We start from the raw sequence: 21719 nt of genomic DNA on the forward strand, positions 1-21719 counted from the left end.
TATAGAATCATACAGTATTTTTTCCTTTGTGAAAGGTTAATTTTACTTAGCATAATCTTTCCAAGATTCATGCATGTTGAAGCATGTCAGAATTCCCTTCCTTTTTTAAGGTTAATATTCCATTGTATGTATAGCTCACGTTTTGCTTATGCAGTAAGTTTATCAACAGACACTTGAGTTTCTTCCACCACTACACTATAAACATGGATGTACAATTATCTATTCAATGTCCTCTTTTTATATCTTTAGGGCATGTACACAAAAGTATACTTACTAGATTATATGATAGTTCCATGTTATTTTTTTTTTTCAGGAATCACCATACTTTTTTCTACAGTGTCTGTACCACATTAATTTTCAAAAGCAATGGAAAGGTTTCCAACTTCTCCACATTCTTAACAATACTTATTTTTTCTCTTTTTTTTTTCTGGTTTTTGTGTTGTTTTCAATAATAGCCATCCTAATGGGTGTGAAGTGTTATCGTGGTTTTGAATATATCCTTGTTTACACCTACTATTATGATATAGTCATATAATATGAAATATAGTAATATTAAATAATAATAATGGATTACAAATATTAAAACAACATTGAAGCATTAGAGTAAATCTCACTTTATCAAGATAAAGATTTTCTTATGTGGAATTAGATTCTGTTTAATAATACTTTATTTGTTAATTTTCTATTTTTTTAAATATGTTTGGCTGAAAACAATCAGCTAATGTAGCTGAGGTGAAAAATGTTTCTGGAGAGCAGCTAGCAAGAAAAATGAGCAAAACAAGAACAAAATCTTTTCTCTCATCTGCTCCCATACAGTTTCTCTCCCATCCCCCTACTAATGTAACCTCCAGGAAGCCATCTCAGTATCCTAGCCTCCTGTCACAGAACAGGGTATAGAAGCATGGGTTTAGGTCTGGAGGCCTTTTCTAAAAACATATATTTATTTTGCTACATTGTTTAATATTAATTGTACTTGATCAAAAAGGATATTCTTAGGATTTGTACTTCTCTAAGTTGCTAATGTGCTGTAATTACTGTGAAAACATTATGTGCATGTACAGTGAGAAGGAATAGGGAGGAGACTTTATGATGCTGCAGTGAAAAATATTAATTTTATAAGCTTATATTCAATAATATCTTATTAATTGTTCATTATCTTCACTGGCATTAAAAATTTTATTCAAATTATTTTGATGTTGCTCTTTTGAGACATCTTTTTCATTGTATGTCCAAATATATTACTACTATTTCACAATTATATTGAAAAAAAAGAGAATTTCTCTGCTTAAGCATTAACAATGTTATAAGTTTACATCATGGAGCAAAAATAGAAATAGCCTGCTTTTATCAACTGCAAATGTACTATGTATGTTCATTTTGGTGCCATATATTTTTACTAAGGTAATTTTTACCTGATTCTTTGTAAAATCAGTTTTCTTCCAGTCCCTTTATTGAAGGTCAAAATGTTCAGTCTTTGTCTGAATTTCTCACAAATTTTAAATACTAACTCAATTTTAGTCATTTTTCAGTGGGCAGAAAAATAGAATAACTATGAAAAATCTTCAACTATCTAGAATTAAATTATACACTAACTGCAATTTAACAGGTTTTAGGCTTCTATCTAAAGGCTTCTATCTTCTTCTATTCTAGGCTTCTAGTAAAAACACCTCCAAAATCTACTAAAAGAACAAAAGAATAGACATATAGAAATAAAAAACACATTTACATTTAATATCACAGTTCATCTCTACATTTAAGGAAAATATTCAGATTTAAATGATCTGATTTTTAAATTTCTTATACATCAACGTAATTGTTCAAATAACTGCTCTAAAATATGTGTCAATTACAGTTGTCAGTAAAAAATTATTAATTTAAATTAAGGATTTACTTAATGAGTGTTTAATGAAGGCAGAATTCAAAGAGCTGTTTACAGGGTTAAATGACCACAGGATTTGATGCAACACTGTGGTAGTCGCTTCAGTAAAAAGCCATTATACCCATAGACCTAAAGGGGAAGACAATGGTGTTAATGAGATTTGTGAGTCCAAAAAACAAGTGACCAGGTGACATTAATCAAACACAGTAATTGCTAGAACGATGGCAATACAAAGAGCAGGAAGGGGAATATATCTCTAATGTATTTCTCCATCTGTCTTCTAATATCCTGTTGAGGTTTTCTACATGCTGAACCCAAGGTAAAATTAGAGGTAAGGAAACCTACCATCATTATGTAATGGGTAGTGATTAGATTTAAGCCTAGGTAATTCATTGTGAGTGCTGTTAATGTAAATGGTATTCTGTTTCTAATTTCAAATTCCATCTTGATCATTGTTGGTATATAGGAAAGTGATTGCCTTCGTTTAAATAGTCCCTTAAGGTTAAGCAACTACTGTTGAATTATACAATAAAACCTTTTTATTGCTCAAAAATGAGCATATAGATCTCCTATACTGTATAATGTCTTTCATTTTACTTTATCAAATATCAAGAATCATTTCTGGTATACTGTTGCAAAAGCTTCTTCAATTTTCCATTCCTCCTCATGCTCAACCTTTTGCAAATAGAATTACTTTTTGTACCATCACATGGTAGAGGTAATTTTCTTCTCTGAATTTAAGCTATCCTCATGTCCTCCTTTGCCCAAGAGAATGTGATGGAAATGCCATTGATTCTGACTTGAGCACAGACTTCAAGAGGCCTGGCACATTTTTTTTCTAACTCTTCCTTATGAAGAAAATAACCACGTCAGTAGAACCAAGTTTGGTCTATGCTCAAGGAGAATTGAGATCACATGGAGAAAGCCAGATTCTCCTGCCAAACTATCTTAGATCAGTTATCAGCCTACCTATTCCCAAAGAGAGCCCACCTAAATTCAGTACAGCCTCCAACTAATCTGCAGCACAGCAGAGATGTATGAGTAAGGCAAGCTAAAATCAGAATAACCATCCAGTTGATTATAATTGTGAGAAATAATAGATCCATATTGTTTTAAGCCACTAAATTTTGTTGTATATGGTGAGCAACAAAGTTCACCAGTCTCTATATCTATACTTATTTCGATTTTTTGGAGGGAAATTAATAATCAGAGATATTAAGAACAATAAAAAATCATACATTTAAGAGATAGTTATTTTTTAGTGCAAACTACAATTCTTCCATTTATGCACACTGCATAAATGTGTAGCATTATGTATAAATGTATAACATTTATTATAACAATGGAGTATGATGGCTCAAACTGAAACTATTGTCTGTCTCAGTCATTGTTATAACTTTATCACGAAAGAGTATTTTCACTGTCTACATAATTCTAAATTGGCAATTATTTTAAACCAGTGTATCGAAGATAGGATTCCTTGGTCTCCTGGCTAGTGTTTTTTAGGACAAGTGAATCAGGGGCTGCCTGGGTGTCTCGGTGGGTTAAGCGTCTGCCTTCAGCTCAGGTTTATGGTCTCGGGGTCCTGGGATTGAGTCCCGCATCCGGCTCTCTGCTAGGCAGGGAGCCTGCTCCTTCCTCTCTCTCTCTACTTGTGATCTCTCTCTGTCAAATAAATAAAATCTTAAAAAAAAAAAAAAAAAAAAGGACAAGTGAATCATCAATTACCTTTAAAAGCAATTTTTTCTTCTTTCTCAGTTTTAAAAGTTTTTTTTTTGCCTTCATTTTGCTGTTATTGTTGTCTTATTGTTATATACATGATAATTTATTTAATTTCTTTAACTTAATGTTAATAATGCTTTTCAGGTGTAAACTGTCCCCAAATGCTGGACTTACATGTCTATATTTCCAACTTCTGAATTTCGTCCCACTAACACCGTGCAATCTTGTATACTTCTAAGATAACTTTAAGCAAACATTTTCAAGTTTTGGGTTGGTTGGTTTGGTTTTTATAATAGTTCTCAGATGGGAGATTTGTTCTACATATCTTAACAATAATCAAATCAGTGGTTTCTATTATTAATTTTGTAATTTTCATTATTATAGAATACTTACTATATTCACTTGTATACTCTAATAAGGCATATATAACGCATATAGAATTATAAAGCAAACTATGTACCACTCACCCAGCTCATTATTCTCCAGGAATTTTGTTTCTGTTTTCCTTTTAAACTATACAACTAGTCCTCTCTTTCCTACTCTAGGGTAAACATTATTCTGAATGTTGTGATTACTTTTTCCATTACAGCTTTGATTCATAGTGATGTTTCCTTCAGACACATATTACTAAGTTATGCATGTCTTGAGACTTTGCATGAATAGTACCCTATTGTAGTATGCAGAACTATGGCACCTACACATGTCCAAACCATAATCCTTAGAGCCTGGAGAAAGGGACTTTGCAGATGTAATTAAAGTTACAATCTTAATCTGAGATGGGCAGGTTAATCTGGAACATCCTTGTGGGTTCAATTTAATTGTGTGAGACCTTGGAAGCAGTCCTTTCCCTGCTACAGTGAAGATGTGATGAGAGAAAGGTAAGTAAGATGTTATGCCCTTACCTATGCAGATGGAGAAAGGAAACTATGAACCATGGAATGAGGCAATTTCCAAAACCTGGAAAAAGCAACAAAATAGATTCTCCCTTGAAGCACCCAGAATAAAATACAGCCCAGAAATTTCTTTGATTTAAACACGGTGAAGAATTTTTACTGTGTAGGATGCCTGGGTGGCTCAATTGTTAAGTGTCTGCCTTTGGATCAAGTCACAGTCCCAGGGTCCTGGGATGGAGCTCCCTGCTCAGAGGGAAGCCTGTTTCTCCTTTCCCCACTCTCCCTGCTTGTGTTCCCTCTCTCGCTGGGTCTCTCTGTCAAATAAATAAATAAAATCTTTAAAAAAGAATTTTTTTAACTGTGTAGAATTTTTAACAAAAATAACTATAAGATTATTTGTGTTTTAATTCACTAAGTCTGTCATAATTTGTTATGGCAGCAAAGGAAGTTACACGGCTACTTTACATATTTTTCTACAACTTGTTCTCTTCACTCAGAGTTACTTTTTATAGGCATCCATGTTAACAAAACTAGCATATTTCATTTTTTTATACTGGTTTATTCTATTCCACTGCACAAATATACCACAATTTACCTATTTTCTTATTAATGGTTACTCTAATATCTTTTTTTTTTCTAGTATCTTTTTAATTTGATATTTTCTTTAAGTGGCTATTAGAATCAGCAAACCCACTTCTGGGTATTTATCCAAAAACCCTGAAATCAGGATCTTGAAGATATATTTGCACCATCATGTTTATTGCAGCATTGTTCACCATAGCCAAGATGTGGGAACAATCTAGATATCCACCAATGGATGAAAGGATAAAGAAAATGTGGCAAATATTTACAGTGGAATATTAATCAGCCTTAAAAAGGAAAAAAATCCAGACCTATGCAGCAACATGGTTAAACCGAGATGACATTACGCTCAGTGAAATAAGCCAAATACTGCACTTATATGAGGCATTCATATAACAGAGTCAAATTAATAGAAGCAGAAAGTAGAATGGTAGTTACTAGGAGCTGAGGGGAACCAGGAATAGGAAGTTGTTATTCCATAAGTATATAGTTTCAGTTATGCAAGATGAATAAGTTCCAGAGAGCTACTGTACATCATACCTATAGTTAATAATACTATATTGTACACTTAAAATTTTGGTGAGAAAATAGATCTTGTGTTAAAAGTTCTAACCAAATTAAAATAAATTAAATTAAAGCAGATAGAGAATGCACTTTATGTGTTTTGTGGTGCAGATTAAGAAAGAATTCCAATACCTTCAAGGTGTATTTAGTAAGTCATTTTTCTTAGTCGCAGTATAAGCACAATAAAGTTTTATGACATTCAATATGAAAGTAGAAATGTACAGAATTTAAAGCAAATTAAAATAGAAATTAGTAACAAAGGCAGATGTGGGTCACTATAGTTTTATAAAATAAAACCCGCTTATCATAATAAACCAAGAAGAGGATAAAATATTACTTGAAATAAAAACTGGTAATTTCACTCATTAAAATCTTAAATTCACACATGTACATATATATATAAAGGAAAATATTCACAAGCATATTATATTTTTTCTTGAATACAAGGTTAGTTTAATATTTGAAAGTGTAGTTAACCACAATAACTGAAAAAAACCTTACCATCTTAAGATAAGTAGAAAAATATCTTAACAAAGTCAACAGTGGTTCACAAAAAATACTTAAGAAATTTGGAATTTAAAGTAGAGAAAGATGATTTAAAGTAACTGGCCTACAGTCTATTTTTTTATTGTTTTTAATAGGTGATGATGCAAAGCAATTGAATATAAACACCTTGTCAACTAAACCTCCTTTGAGTAAACAGATTAATGATATTTGCTAGAAAGGAGAAATCATGTCTCTGTTAAAACCCTTAGCAGTGTTGTTAGCTAAGGATTTTCTAGAGTTAATAGAACACAGGAACTATGAGGTCTGGCTTCTGAAGACAGTCATGCAAACAAACAAATCCCAGAGTTATAAAACAAAGTAGATACATAATTTAAATCTCCCAAAATAATCTTAAATATTAAGAAAAAAATTATAGAAGTTGATTATTGTATTATTTCTTAAAGCAATCACAATCTTGATGGTTTAACTATGACAGCAATTTATTTTCTCATAGCTCCTGAGGATAAAATTCCAAAATCTGTTCTACTGTGCTGAAATCAGTGTGATCAGCAGGGCACAGTCCATGCTGAGCCTTTAGAGAAGGACATTTCTGCCCTAGTGGCTGTAGGCATTCCCTTGCCTATCGTCACATCACTCCAATCTGTCTCTGTGTCTCTTCCTATTCTTCTGATCATGTCAAATCTTCTACTGCTTCCTTCTTAAAAGGATGCAAGTGCTTACTCAGATAATCCAGGATAATTTCTTCATCTCAAAATTCTTAATTTAATTATCTCTTCAGTCCTTTTTTTCTCATATAAATTAATATTCACAGGTTCCAGAGATTTGGGCATAAATATTGTTTGGAGGGCCATTATTCAGTCTACCATACTGAGTTTACTTTATCTCATTATTTTAAAGGCTCTGATGTGAAGAAGCCTTCTTCAAAGACACTGGGTTGGCTATATATCCATTCATACAAAATGAAATAAACACCTAACAGCATTCAGAAATATTAACTCCACATGAAGTGTGATATTAGATACAAAACAATAAATATATAAATTTTCTAGATGATTTTATACACACACACTCCTCAGGGAAAACAAAAGTTTCTATAGCAGGTCATCAAACCCAACAATCCTAAAAGAAAAGATTTACCAATTAGATATCATTCACAATGGGAATCTCTGCTTATTAGAAAACAAACAAACAAACAAAAACACCTTGGGTTAGAAAATAAGCCACAGAATGGAAAATGATATCAAAACATATAACCAGTAAGGGTTGTTATTTTTCATATCCGGAACTCACAAATAAGTAACGAAATTTTAAATTGCCCAACCCATTATATAAATGGGCAAAATATTTAAACAACTAATGGAAAAAAAAGTATATAAATAAGCAAAAAACTTATTTATGGAAAGTTAAACAATACTACCCATCATAGAAATGCCAAATAAAACAAATGTAAAACAACCACAATCACAGCTCTGCATGGCTAAAATAAAAATCCCAAGAATACCAAATGTTGATATAGAAATGAGGCAACCAGAACTCTCATACACTGCTTTTGAGAGTGGAAAATATTAAAAATTCACCATAAAATGTTTATTTCTTATCTACTAAAGCTCAACATACACATGCACTAATAATAAGCACTTCTACCCCTGTATGTATACCTAACAAAGTTGTGTGCACATACATACCAAACTTATGCACTTGACCCAAACTAAAACAAATCCAAATTCCCAACACATATAAAACAAAAAAATTATTATACTTTATTAATTCTAAAGAATACTATGGAACACTGTAAATAAAGGAGATTCAGCTACCAGGAACAGTAATCAATGGATCTCACGAATAATGAATGAAAAAAAGGAAACACAGAATCATATATACTCTACAGCCATTTATATAAATTACAAAACCAGGCAAAACTAGCAGTATAAGTTAAAAATTGAAAACAGCACTTACCTTGGAAAAGATAATTTAGACAGTGACTAAATGGCACAGGGCAGGAGCTCTGAGAGATAAATACTATTCTTTCTATTAAGCTAGGTGGTGAAAGCAAGTTTGTATCCATATACAATGTATGTAACTTACTACCTATATGTTATACTTACTATAAACTTTAAAGAGGAATTTCATTTTATTTTATTTAACGTCTGATAATTTTAGTAGGAGGGATTTTCAGCATATTTATTCTGGCATTTACCCGTTTAATAAGACAATAAATACATTAAAGCTATGCATTTCTACTGTAACATAGGAAGTAAAATGCTTGCATATGTGTATCCTCACCTCTTTCTGTCTCACATACACACACACACAAATTTCTAATTTATTCCCCTCCGAAAACGGATTTTTTTTTTTACTATTTTTGCTTATTGTAAAATGTAAATTCTCTTTCAAGATAAAAGTGAAAAGAAACACTTGAGGGAGTAATTACAGAAAAAAAAATCTCAATTTTGCTGGAAGGTAATTTATAATCTTAATTAACTCACATTTTCATATGTTTCTATTGATTTCAGCCTGGACTCTCAGAAGCATAACACATAATAGTAGTTCTAATTTACTTGCACATTTACATTTAACAAAAATATAATATACCTAACCTTATATCGCTAGTAAAGAGTCATGTCTGATTTTTATTTCTATGCATTACATTCTTCCAGGTAAAAATTGATTAAATGGGCTTGTAAGTTTTAATTATTCTGATATGTATTGAACTGAAGCTAGCTTTCACTTCCTTTTAAAACCACAAAACATGAAAGGGAAAATACATTCTTGAAGTAGTATTCAGAACAATTTAGTAAACACAGAATATTATTTTATGCTTGTAAGGCACCAAAAACAAATGTAAACTCATTTCTAACATAGCATAATGCAGTTCAATTACTCTACTTAGGACTAAGGTGAGGATAAAGAAAACAGCAAACAATTTAAAGTATTAAATTACACACACTAAATCACAGAGCCCCTTATAAAGCACAATTCTCTCAGTGCCTGTCTCTGGAATTAAGTTAACCTACCCAAGAAAACAATTTTTTTTCTTTTCTTTTTTTTTTTTTTCAGAAACACAAGGAATGCTAGTTTTTATTTCAAACATTTTCATGGACTTGAATTTTTTGTATTATTTCTTTCTTCTTCTATAAAATGTTTGAGGTAAATATGTATTATCTCCCTTTCATGGAAACGCCACCAAGACAGTGATGTATAAATTTTTCCCCCCACAGTCAAGTAGGCAGAGAGGCAGGCAGAGAGGAAGGAAAGCAGGCCCCCTGCTGAGCAGAGAGCCCGATGCGGGGCTCGATCCCCCGACCCCGGGATCATGACCCGAGCCCAAAGCAGAGGCTTTAACCCACTGAGCCACCCAGGTGCCCCTGATGTGTAAGTTTTAAGTATAGTAACACCAAGTGTTCAAACTGGAATTCCAACCTCGGTATATTTAATCCCGAGTCCTTTGTGGTTGTTAAAAGTTCTCCAACACCTGGGTGGCTCAGTCTGTTAAGTGTCTGCCTCTGGCTCAGGTCACGATCCTGGGGTCCTCGGACTGAGTCAGGCTCAGCACAGAGTTTGCTTCTCCGTCTACAACCCTCCGCCCCGTCCCATTCTCTCTCTCGTTCTCTCTTTCTCTCTCACACAAAAATAATACAATAAAAATTTAATTAAAAAAAAACAATTTTCTTTGGTAAGCTGTTAATAAATACCCAATTTGTTCACATTTCTTTGTGTGTAATTCACCTTAAAAAGATTAATTACGGAAGCCGCCTACCTTAAGATCCAGGAAGGCTCGTAGAAGCCTGCACAGGGTCTTCAAGAGAAAAGCCCAGGAAGTGACGAAGGCCGCACCTCAGCCCAGAGGAGCCATGGGCGCAAGGGCAGCTGGTCACCAACACAGCTCGCTCCCAGGCCTCAGTCCCCGACAGATCTGTCTGCTTTTGTTCCTCAAGGCGGCAGCCTGCCTTCTCCCACTGACTCGAATGTGAGGGGCCCCTGACTGGGTCTCACTCTCCACTAGCTCTGAGTGACAAGAAAAGCCCTGTGTGCGGAGCTGGTCAGGTAGCAGTGCTGTCCGGGCTCTCACTCAGGCTGTGGGAAAGATGGCTCTGGTTTAGCTCCGCTCTGGACCTGTCGAAGGCTCGGCTCACCCGCGTGCTGCCCGCAAGGCGATGCTTCCAGTCACGACACCCTGGGAGTTGTTGGAGGAGCGCATCAGGATCACATGACTACTGGTGGACTCAAGTTAAATCCGGGCAATTTGCGGCTCCTCGCCCCCGCCTCTGTCTTTGATTATAGGCTCCGCCCCCCTAGCTTCTGTCGTGAACGTGCTTTGAAGCGCTTAGCCTTGGGAGAGCGAAGTGTTGAGCCGCCTGGCAAATACAGGTGGCTGAAGCACGCTCCATACTCTGCATAAACTTTGAAGATTCTGGAAGGTGGTCAGGAATCTACTCACGAAAGATGCGCCTGCTAAGTAAGTTCCCGTGCTTGTTCCTGCCACCTCCTAGTCTAGACTGGTCTGTTTTTTTTTTTTCTTCAGTCTCTGCCCACTGTGTGTGGAGGCCATTTGTGAAGGGACAGAATCCCCTCATGCTGCCCGGCACCAGCAGGCAATGAGGCCAGGCAGATGGGGTAGGTGCTGCTGGGACCCTCCACCTCAGAGCTCACCCGAGTAACCTGTGACTGTCAATAAAGGTCGTCAAAAAAAAAAAAAGATACAAAACAAAAATTATTCTTTCAACCTTTTTTTTTTAATAGAAAAGTCGGGAAAAATAATCGTTTCACCTCGGAAGTTTGTGGACACAATAAAATACAGTTGACAGTAAAATGTAAACGTTAAATTTATGAGTCCTAGAGAAAAAAATAAATAAACAACGAAAACTTATTTCCAGTAAGCCTGGTGAGTAAAGGTCACTCAGAAGTCCCGTTCACTTCTAGTTCTCTATTTTATTTATAAGATTTGTGACTTTGGGTGAGATATTTAACTTCTCTGGGAAATGTACCTAATGATAGGGTTGTTAAGAGTATAAAATTAATTAATATTTGCAACTTAAATTATGCCTGTAACAAGATAACTGCTATGTAGCAGTTATTATCATATATAAAGTGAGAGGAAAATAAAGCCTATTCTGTTTAGGAGGAGAAAAAAAAAACATGGAAAAGGTCTGGGATCAGGGTCTTCTATCCATTTATACTGCCCTATGACCTAAATTAAGGCATTATTCTCTGAGACCTAATTTCTGCATCTACGAGAAAACTACAATTTCAGAGGACTTTATGTTGGTTGTATTTAGTAATAATTTTTTTAAATGAAAGAATTAGAATGTTATTCAAGTTTGTCTCTGGTACCAACTTACTACTTTGCTACAGGTAAAAGGAACTTTTTCAAAAGTGGATAAAATCAATATTGAGCTATCCTATCAGAATGCTCTTACATGTTCAGTTTTCAGTTTTTTTCCTAATTAAACACTAATCCGACTGGGAGATTTAATATAAAAGGTAGGAGAGAAATAGAAACCTCATTATTTTACAAAACTCAGAAGACAGCGCAAAAGTGATAATCAGTAGACTAATTATATTAGTCATAATTAAAATGATGGTGAACTATAGCTAAATTATAGATCAAATAATTAATGATTTGCTTATAGAAAAAAGGAATTGTTTTTAGATTGTGCTAATAGGAATGATATAAACTTCTATGGGTAAGGCAGTTACAGTCAGCTCTCATTCTTGCAGTAATTATCTTATAAAGTTGCTTTGGCACTGAGTGAATACTGAACCGTTTTTCCAGCAGGAAATGTAGGGTTAGATTACTGCAAGCCTTTGGTCTTAACTTTTTTTTTTAACCAACTAATCAGTGTATAACCTTGTTTTATGTATTTTTTGTTAAAAAAAAAAACAAACTTAATTTTAATACATACTTTTATTCATTAACACTAAACTCACTTCCTACAGTTCTATAACTCATGCCTCAAGTATACCTCAAGTATGCCTCAAGACACGTATTTTCTCTGTAAGGTGCACCACAACCTTCTTAGAAACACTGGACAGTACTTTAGAACTATATTTGGGGGCCATTTTAAACAGTGAAACACCAAAAAAAAAAAAAGAAAAGAAAAGAAAAGAAAATACACAGTAAAAATGTGGCATGATATAGACTACAGAAGGGACACTTGTGTACAGTATGAGGATCACCTTGTTCCACCTCATCTAGGAATACAGAATCAGGTGACTCAAATTTTTCAATAATGGGTATATCCATGAATGATTAAAAAGGCATGAAGAACTCATTGTGGGTTAAGGGGGGATTGGAGCAAGTGGGCAGATTTGCAAGTATGGGATCTGCTAACAATGAAATTGAACTATATTTTATACCATGTTCTGGTTCTCATTTCAAAGTTGTTATTAAAAAAAAGATGCTGTTTCACTCTTGCCTAATTATAGATACTTTTTGGAAGACACAAACATAAAGCTAAGCCATTAACATAACATATATAGATAACTATAATACATAAACATAAAACTAAGTCAAAAATACTCATTACCTCTTCTAGCCATTTATGCCCAGGTCTTTAGATTTGTTATTTTGCCATTTTACTATGATGAACATTGACTCTCCTCCAAGAATTTTGTTTTGGTTCACACCTGTGAATTTCAGAATCTTAAGCTCCCTTCTATAGGATAACCCACCTAAACATTGACTACCAGTTCTACAACTGACACATGATTTCTCAGAATGTACAGCCTCTATATAGAAATTCCATTCAATATGTAAAAGGGAGGAGAATTTATATGGTAGTCATGTAAACATCCATGCCATGGATTCCCCCAGTCACATATGCCTTAAATTATTTCCTGCTTAATACATTTGATCTTTCATCTTTATCATATGAATCTGGAAAATGAACCAGTTAGGCTATGGCACTTGCCGTCTTCTGCCCACCCTTCTGCCTTTGTTAATTCTTATGTATGAACAAATAAATACACACACAGAATACATACTTTCTCTGGGATAATTTTAATTATTAAATTTTATTACCTTAGTCATAATTATTGATTGATATGGCTAAGTAAAAGACTCTATCATGAATATTATTTGGAAGTGATAATATAAATTTATGGCTACATTTGTCTAAAAAAGAAACTTGTCTTTCATTGAAAAGGCCTAAAAATAATCACCAAATCTATAAGAATGATACTCAGAGTGCTAAAATTGTGGTTTCCAAAAAATAGCATTTTAAAAAAGATTTGTTTACCTCAAGCTACTGAGAATATTCTACTATGTTAATTTAGAGAATCTATAAACCTTTCTGTTTCAGATTTGGACCTGCAGTACTACTGAAAGTGATTTTTGTGTGTGTATGGTGTCAAGTGGGGTATTGATATATTTTTTCTCCCATGTCAATATTCATCTGATCATGTACACTTTAATTAAAACACTAATAGTCAAAAAAGACATGGCCAACAAGAAAATGTTTTTGTATGACACGTGAGCTAAAAAAAAACTTTACATTTTTAAATAGTTGGAAAAAATTTGGGTGCCTGGGTTGCTCAGTGAGTTAAAGCCTCTGCCTTCCACTCAGGTCATGGTCTCAGGGTCCTGGGATCCAGCCCTGCATCAGGCTCTCTGCTCAGCAGGGAGCTTGCTTCGCTTCCTCTCTCTCTCTGCCTGCCTCTCTGCCTACTTGTGATCTCTGTCAAATAAATAAATACAATCTTTAAAAATAAATAAATAGTTGGAAAAAACAAAAAGGATAATATAGGATGACATGAAAATTGTATGATTCAATTTCAGTGTTCATTAATAAAGTTTCATTGAAGCATAACCATGACCCTTTGTTGACATCTCATCTCTTGATGTTTTTAGGTAGAACTGAATAGTTGCAGTAGAGTCTATGTGGTCTGCAAAAGCTAAAACAGTTATTATTTGACACCTCACAGAAAAACGTTGCTGATTCTTGGGAAAATTTCATTTTGCTACTGGAGTTCAGTGTCACCTTTGACAAGCATTAAGTGACTATATATGATAGGGTAATCTCTTGAACTCTCTAGGTGACCCATTATTCTATGGGCTTATCTTCACACCAAAAACCCACTCAACTAATTATTAAAACTTACAAATATAACTTGATATTTCAAAGTATAATTTCTCCAATTGTGTTGGACATAGCTATATTAGGCTCTTGCTGTTTAATATCTTTTATAAATTTTAGTATAAACAATAATTTCCCAACAATGTATCTCCTGGATTTTGATTAGGATTGCATTGAAGTATAGATCAATGGGGGAGAATTTATATATTTATAATAATGAGATTTCCAATGCATAAATATGAAATATCCTTTTATTGATTTAGTTTCCTTTTTAAATTTCTCTCAGTAATGTTTAAGAATTTAGGTGTATATCTTCTGTATCTTCTATTGTATTAGTCTATATATTTGATGTATCTTTATTTCATGATAATATGTTAACATATATATGTGTGTGCATGTGTATGGGAATTTATGTAGAAATTTCTTTGAATTTCCTACATACATAATATTGTTGTTTGTAAATATTGACCTTTTTTATTTTCTGATTCCAACACTAATAATTTTTATTTCATTTCCTTGCCTTTTATGGAATAACTTCCTGGATTCAACATGTTCCCACTACTGCTTGGGGTGCCATATTAGCAAAATGAAACAACATTCCATGTCTTTTTAAATGTTCTCTTTGACCAGAAGGAGTATATCTAGGACACCAATCCCAAAATGCCAGGCCAGCTCTAGGCCTTCTCACTTCAAGCAAGATTTACTATGTGGCACCAACCAATCAGTTATTTTCTGTTTTTCTCTTCTTTATTCTTCATTCTTTTTCCTGTAAAAGCTTTCTGCCTTCCACTCCATTTTGCAGTTATCCAAAAGAATTTTCACTTCATGAAATGTTAAATAAAGTTTATTTGTATGACCTAGATTATTTTCTTTTATCACTTTTAACAGCTTTTGCTGACAAGGAATGAGATCTGAAGCTGAGTGGGAATGGCTTGCAGGATGAGTTGCACAGGCCAGGCACCCATGGAACCCTTTGAATTCACTTTTCATCTAATCTTTACCAAGGTCATGGGTAAGTGGCTATCAGATCTGAGCTCCGCCTCCTTGTGTGCAGCTCTCTGATGGAAACTTAATTTTAAAGATATATGTTTATGTAAGGGGTGGCAGCCATTGTGGTATTCACAATGCCTTGAGTTAGGTAAATAGCATAAAAAGCTGGGGAAGATGGAGAAATAGATTAAGACCACCGATTTGGACTGTTTGGAACTTTAAAATCAAAATCTTAGTATGCATAGTTTGGACTATTAAAATCCATTGGGCATCCATCATTCTAAAAAAATCTTCAGGTTAAGTTCTAATAGATCTGTTGTTAATGTAATCTTGGAAAATAAAGCTGCAAAATTGGTGGGCATGGATTAAGCACTTAAAAACTATTCAAATGCTCTCTACCAAATTCAGAGATTGCTGTGGTAGGATAAGTTGGTCATGTGATAAGTTAGATTGGCACTAGGTCACCTGTCAACCTTGAGAAAATTTTCATGTAATTAGGTACACCGTAAAACACCACAAAATCCCCACTTCAGCTTCACATTCCCCTTAGGTGTTAATTTGGTTCCAAGGAAGTTTAGCTGAAGAAATGGGGTCCACAAGTTTCAAAGAATTGAGCATGGCCCCTGCTTATTTTATGTTTAAGAATTGTAGTCCCAGAATCTGTAGACATCTACAAAAATGGTAAAAATCTTACTAAGACAACCTAGAATTACAATAGCCTCTATGGGAAATGTTCATTTGAGAAGTTCACTTCAAAGCAAGGGTTCCCAAATCAAACAAACAGAATGGGTTATTTATTTTAATTGGCATGGAGAAACTCCCAAAAGTCTCTAATATCCCAAATAACTTCATCAAAAGATTCATTGTATAAGGCCAATGAAAAATTATTTGCACAAGAGGTACCTAAATATAGTCTTATAAGACTGATGTGACTCCTGCTACTCCCCTTTATCCTCTTTACCTGAGTATTCACAGCCTACTAATCCTCTGTCTGAATTACCTTTCTACTTCAAATAGACCACAAGACCATAAACAAAGTCTACCAAATTAATGGTCTTACAACTGCAACAGCTCCAAGGCCTTAAAGCTAAAACAATATCTAGGCCTCCCCTGTTTCACCCTTCTAGGGGTCCATCATCAGAGCACTGGACCAGAAATCAGTGTTTCACTTGCAATCAACTGTGACAAGGGAAAAAATAGTGTCCTTGAAAGTTTTGTGAAAATTCTTCCCCATCAACTCGAATGCCTCATATCTACACTCCAAGAAGGGCCCCCATTAAAAGCCCCTTCCAATTGATGGGACCTCAAGGGATTCTCCAGTAAACTTCTGCCAGTTATTCCCTTAAACAGCCAAGGGGAAAGTAAAAATAATGGGAAATCTTGCCAAATTCTGGCAGATATCAAAGCTATATGCTCTACTTTAAACCCTACTCACTCCGAAGTCTGCAAATGGGATCCTGACAGAAGCAAGTGAGGGGTAAGGATTCTTACCAGAGTTAGTTCTTTCAGATTTCTGCAATGCCTAGTCAAGAAAAGAGGGTAAATTTCATGATACTCATGCCTTTCCAAATCAGACTCCTGTGAATTTGGTTTTGGGTGCCGTTGGTTATTGATCCTTACTCTCTTAGGGAAAGTTACTGCCTTTTTGTTTGTCTCATTTTGTGTTCTGAAAATTTGACTTGGCTTTCTGCTTGCCTGAGACATGCAGGTTTTGGTTCTTGCATAGATAGGGAGCTCAACCAATAGGGTAAGGGCCCAAAATTATGGTCAGAGAGAAATGTGGGTTTAATTTCATTTGTGACTAGATATGACTAGAAAGAAATGTGGGTAGTACTCCATTTACCCTACTGACTATTGCCAGCTCTCAGGGGGGTTAGCTTAAGTCTTTTGTTTTGGGGAGGGACATGTCTTTGAGAGTGGATCTCAGGGGAATAGTAGTATTCTCACCCTATTAGGGAATGCCTCTTTCATCTATGGAGTAATTCAATACTTCCATGAATATTCATTTTTTGTAGTGGCTAAAACCTGGCAAGGTATTGGAAAGGACTTTTTAAAGGTAACTCTATGGTCAAATGTCCAAATTGGAAGCTAGTCTTTAGATCCTGACAGGATATTGTTTAGGCCTTCTCCCCTGAGTTAAAGGAAACTATCTGCCCAAAGGGAAAGAAAAACATTTCAAAGATAAACCACTCTAAACTTAGAAAATAATGAACTTTATGATTTCTGTCTTAGTCAGCAAACCAAAAGTTGGGTAACTTCCATGTTTCTGTAAATACTCCGCTTGACCAGAAATGCAAGATAGCCAGTAAGTCATTTACCAAATTCTAAGCCAGCTCTGGACCTTCTCACCTCAAACAAGGTTGACTGTGTGACCCTAGCCAATCTGATATTTTCTATTTTTTCTCTTCCTTTTTTTTTTCCCTATAAAAGCTTTCTGCCTTCTGTCTCATTTTACAGTTCTTCAAAAGGGGATTGTTCACTTCATGAAAGTTTATTTCAATCACCTAAATTGTTTTCTTTATTTAACACCTTATTATTCTGACTAATATCTCCAGGGCATCACAGTGAGTATCTCTTTCTCATTCTTATATCAGGGCTAAGGTTTTCCATATGTTGATATTTTTTATTTGTTTTGTTGTAGGGACCATTTATGAAATTGAGAACTGTCCCTTCTATTCTTGTCTTTCTAGCAGCTTTAATCACAAGTTGATATTAATCTTAGTACTAATTTTCCCCTATTACTATGCTTATGATTTTTCTCCTTTTTACATTAGTATTGTGAATTATGTTTTTAAATATCACACATATATCATGCAAAATAAGTTACCTAAGCACAAAACCAAAATTATAAGATAATCAAGTAAATGAGTGCAGAGAAATCTTGATACTTCTAATCATTGGTACCTTATTGCATTACACCTTAGGAATAGTTTCCTTAGCAGATAGGAAGGTATGTAAGGTTTTAACATGTACTGATTTTAGGTCTTCCATATCAGACCCATGTACTTTTTCTTATGTACCAGAGGTCATTTTTGTCATTTTATCTGATTAATCTCTTAGATTTGTTAATAGATTACAATTAGTTACATAAAATAAGAAGAACTGGTAGTTCTAATCCCTTAAAATGGTAAAATTCCAATTTACCTACGTGAGTAGGTGTTACCTGATAAGATTGGACAATGCAGGGATTATAAAGATGGTTCATAATACGCCAGAAGACCTAGAATTAGTCTTGAGTTGTTATTTTTTTAAAGATCACTAAGAGAATTTTTTTTGTAGATTATTCATGCACTCAAAAATAATTTTTAGGGGCGCCTGGGTGGCTCAGTGGGTTAAAGCCTCTGCCTTCGGCTCGGGTCATGGTCCCAGGGTCCTGGGATCGAGCCCCGCATCCGGCTCTCTGCTCAGTGGGGAGCCTGCTTCCCTCTCTCTCTATCTGCCTCTCTGCCTATTTGTGATCTCTGTCTGTCAAATAAATAAAATCTTTAAAAAATAATAATAAAAAAATAAAAAAATAATTTTACACCGAGTTTGTACCCAGAACTCTCCTATTTACTAGGGATACAACAGTGAAAAAAAAAATGACCCTTTCCTAGACCTTACAGTCTGGATATAGATATTATATATCTTTATTCATCTTTTACATCAAGCTTAAAACCTCAATATTATATTTCTAAATTCCATATCATAAATGTTACCATTTAATCAAAAGTTTTAAAAGATTAATCCATTCATTAAAAAAGGCACTTGTTTCAATATTAAACAAATAATGCCTTCTTTCTTATGTTCCTCCAAACTTCCACATTCCTTTCTTCTTTCTTATGAAGTCCAAAAGGCTTGGATCAAATGAAAGGAGGCTTTATCAAATATTATTCATATATGAAAAAGCCCCCAAATACTTCCCAGATCTCAACACTGTAATATGATATAAAACCATACACATGCCAAGAGGTAACAGAGATCAAACAACAATAGGCAGTCCTAATTTTGCATGGTCCATATTTGTACAAATTGTGATTACCATGATTTAGTTATATAATACCATTCCCCCAACAACATAGTTGATTTCAGTCACCACAAAATAGGCACTAAGTAACTGCATGAAAGATGTACTTGCTGCTAATTCTTCAGTCCACAGATCACTATATAAATAACATATGTACATCCAAATCTATGTTCAGTCTTACTACTTTTCTCAGTCTGTTGTGATTGTTACCATGCATCTGCTACTCAGTGTACGCACAGAAAACAAAGCGTGTAGTTTTGTCGCGTCTCTGTCTTTAAGTGATAAAGCCATGCACCATTAAAAAAAAAATGGGTAATTGAAAGAGAGAATTAATCGACAAATGTATGGCAGAGAAACAAAATGTGAAAATGCTGGAAGGTAAATTAGAATCTGTTATGAATAAAAACATAGAAGAAATAGCTGGCTGTGGAGATATAAACATGTAGTCCTTTGAGAGACTCCTGATACGCACCCAGAGAAACTTAATTAAGCTAAACTTATTGGCATAAAAGTGGTACATGATTGGGACAAAATGGTTGGACATATCTCATAAGTGGTGCTTGAAAAAACTTAATATTAAAGAAATTTCATAGATGTTTTATAATACTGAAAGTGAAAAGGATAAAATCATGGAAGGTGATTCAAACTTTGAGTTTGACAACATGCTAACGCATAGAAAAAGATGTTCACTCTGTACGGTATATATGTGAAGAAAAGGGCAAACATTGAACTGTATTTTAAAGTTTTATGCAAGTAATAAAATAGTAATTAAATGATTGATATTTCCCATATTTTAAATTAAAAACATATATTTAGGGGCATCCGGGTGGCTCAATCAGTTAAGTGTTTTCCCTCGGCTCAAATCATGATCCAAGGGTCCTGGGACTGAGCCCCGCATTGGGTTTCCTCCTTATTCTGCTTCTACTCAGTCCTTCCCCTCTGTTCATGCTGTCTCCCTGGCTTGTTCTCTCTCTCTCAAATAAATCTTTAAAATATATTTAAATATTTATATATATAAATATATAGATTTTTATATATCTATATATAGATTTTTTTTGTCTATATCTATATCTATGTCTATATCTATATCTATATCTATATTTTTTTAACCTTGTCCCCTGTTCTGGCACAGAGCTCCTAAAACCCATAAACCCATAAATTGAGATTGTGTTAAGGAGGAAATTGGGGCCTCTAGATAGCCTCAGGATGGGGTTGGTAACAAGAGAGATCAAGTGTTTAGAGGATTGGAGCTATCAGCCCCAGCCACCAAAGTCCAGGGAGAGGAGAGAGGAGATGAAGATTGATACCTATAAAAACTCTGGATCCATAGAGATTCGGAAAGCTTTCTGGATTGCTGAACACACTGAAATGCTGCCCTCATACCTTGTCCAGTGCATCTTTTCAATTAGCTGTTCCCAAGTTGTATCCTTTACACTAAACTGGGAAAGCATAAGTAAATGAAAATAAATACAAATGAAAGTAAAATGTTTTCATAAAATATGGGGCGCCTGGGTGGCTCAGTGGGTTAAAGCCTCTGCCTTCAGCTCAGGTCATGATCTCAGGGTCCTTGGATCGAGCCCCACATCGGGCTCTCTGCTCAGTGGGGAGCCTGCTTCCTTCTCTCTCTCTCTCTGCCTATCTCTCTGCCTGCTTGTGATCTCTGTTTCTCTAATAAATAAATAAAATCTTTAAAAAAATGTTTTCATAAAATAAAATAAAATATTAGATATGAAAAGGAACAGAAAATATGACCTACTCAATGGGAAAAGATAGCAAAAGAGAAAATGTGAAGTAATTCAGATGTTGAAATTAGCACAAAGTGTGTTATAAATTAGAATTATAAAATAAATTATAAATAAAATGAATTATAAAATAAAAATAAATATAAATAAATAACAAAATAAATATAAATATAAAATAAATATAAATATAAAATTATAAAATAAAAATTATAAATAAAATAAATTATTAAAAAATTATAAATACTTTTTTAAGTATGAGGAAAATATAGTCTTAAGAAAAGAATAGATTGGGAATCTCAGTAAGAACAGTACAAACTTAAAAAATTAATATGTTTATAAGTGAAAATTATATGGAATGAAAAATTCACTAGATGGATTTAATATCAGATTATATGTGATGGAAGATTAGGACAGTAAGGTTAAAGATAAATAAAATTAAATTACTGAACTAAATACCAAAGAGAAAAAATCTGGCCAAAAAACTATTTATTTATTTATTTTTAAAGGTTTTATTTATTTATTTGACAGACAGAGATTACAACTAGGTGGAGAGGCAGACAGAGAGAGGGGAAGGGAAGCAGGCTCCCGGCTGAGCAGAGAGCCTGACGTGGGGCTCGATCCCAGGACCTTGGGATAGCGACCTGAGCCAAAGGCAGAGGCTTTAACCCACTGAGTCACCCAGGTGCCCCCATAAAAAATTTAAAAATCCTCATTATTAAGTGGGTCATATCAACCTAACATACATGTAGTTTGAACCCC

Source organism: Mustela erminea, chromosome 15 (assembly GCF_009829155.1).
Source record: "Mustela erminea isolate mMusErm1 chromosome 15, mMusErm1.Pri, whole genome shotgun sequence".
NCBI lineage: Eukaryota > Metazoa > Chordata > Mammalia > Carnivora > Mustelidae > Mustela > Mustela erminea.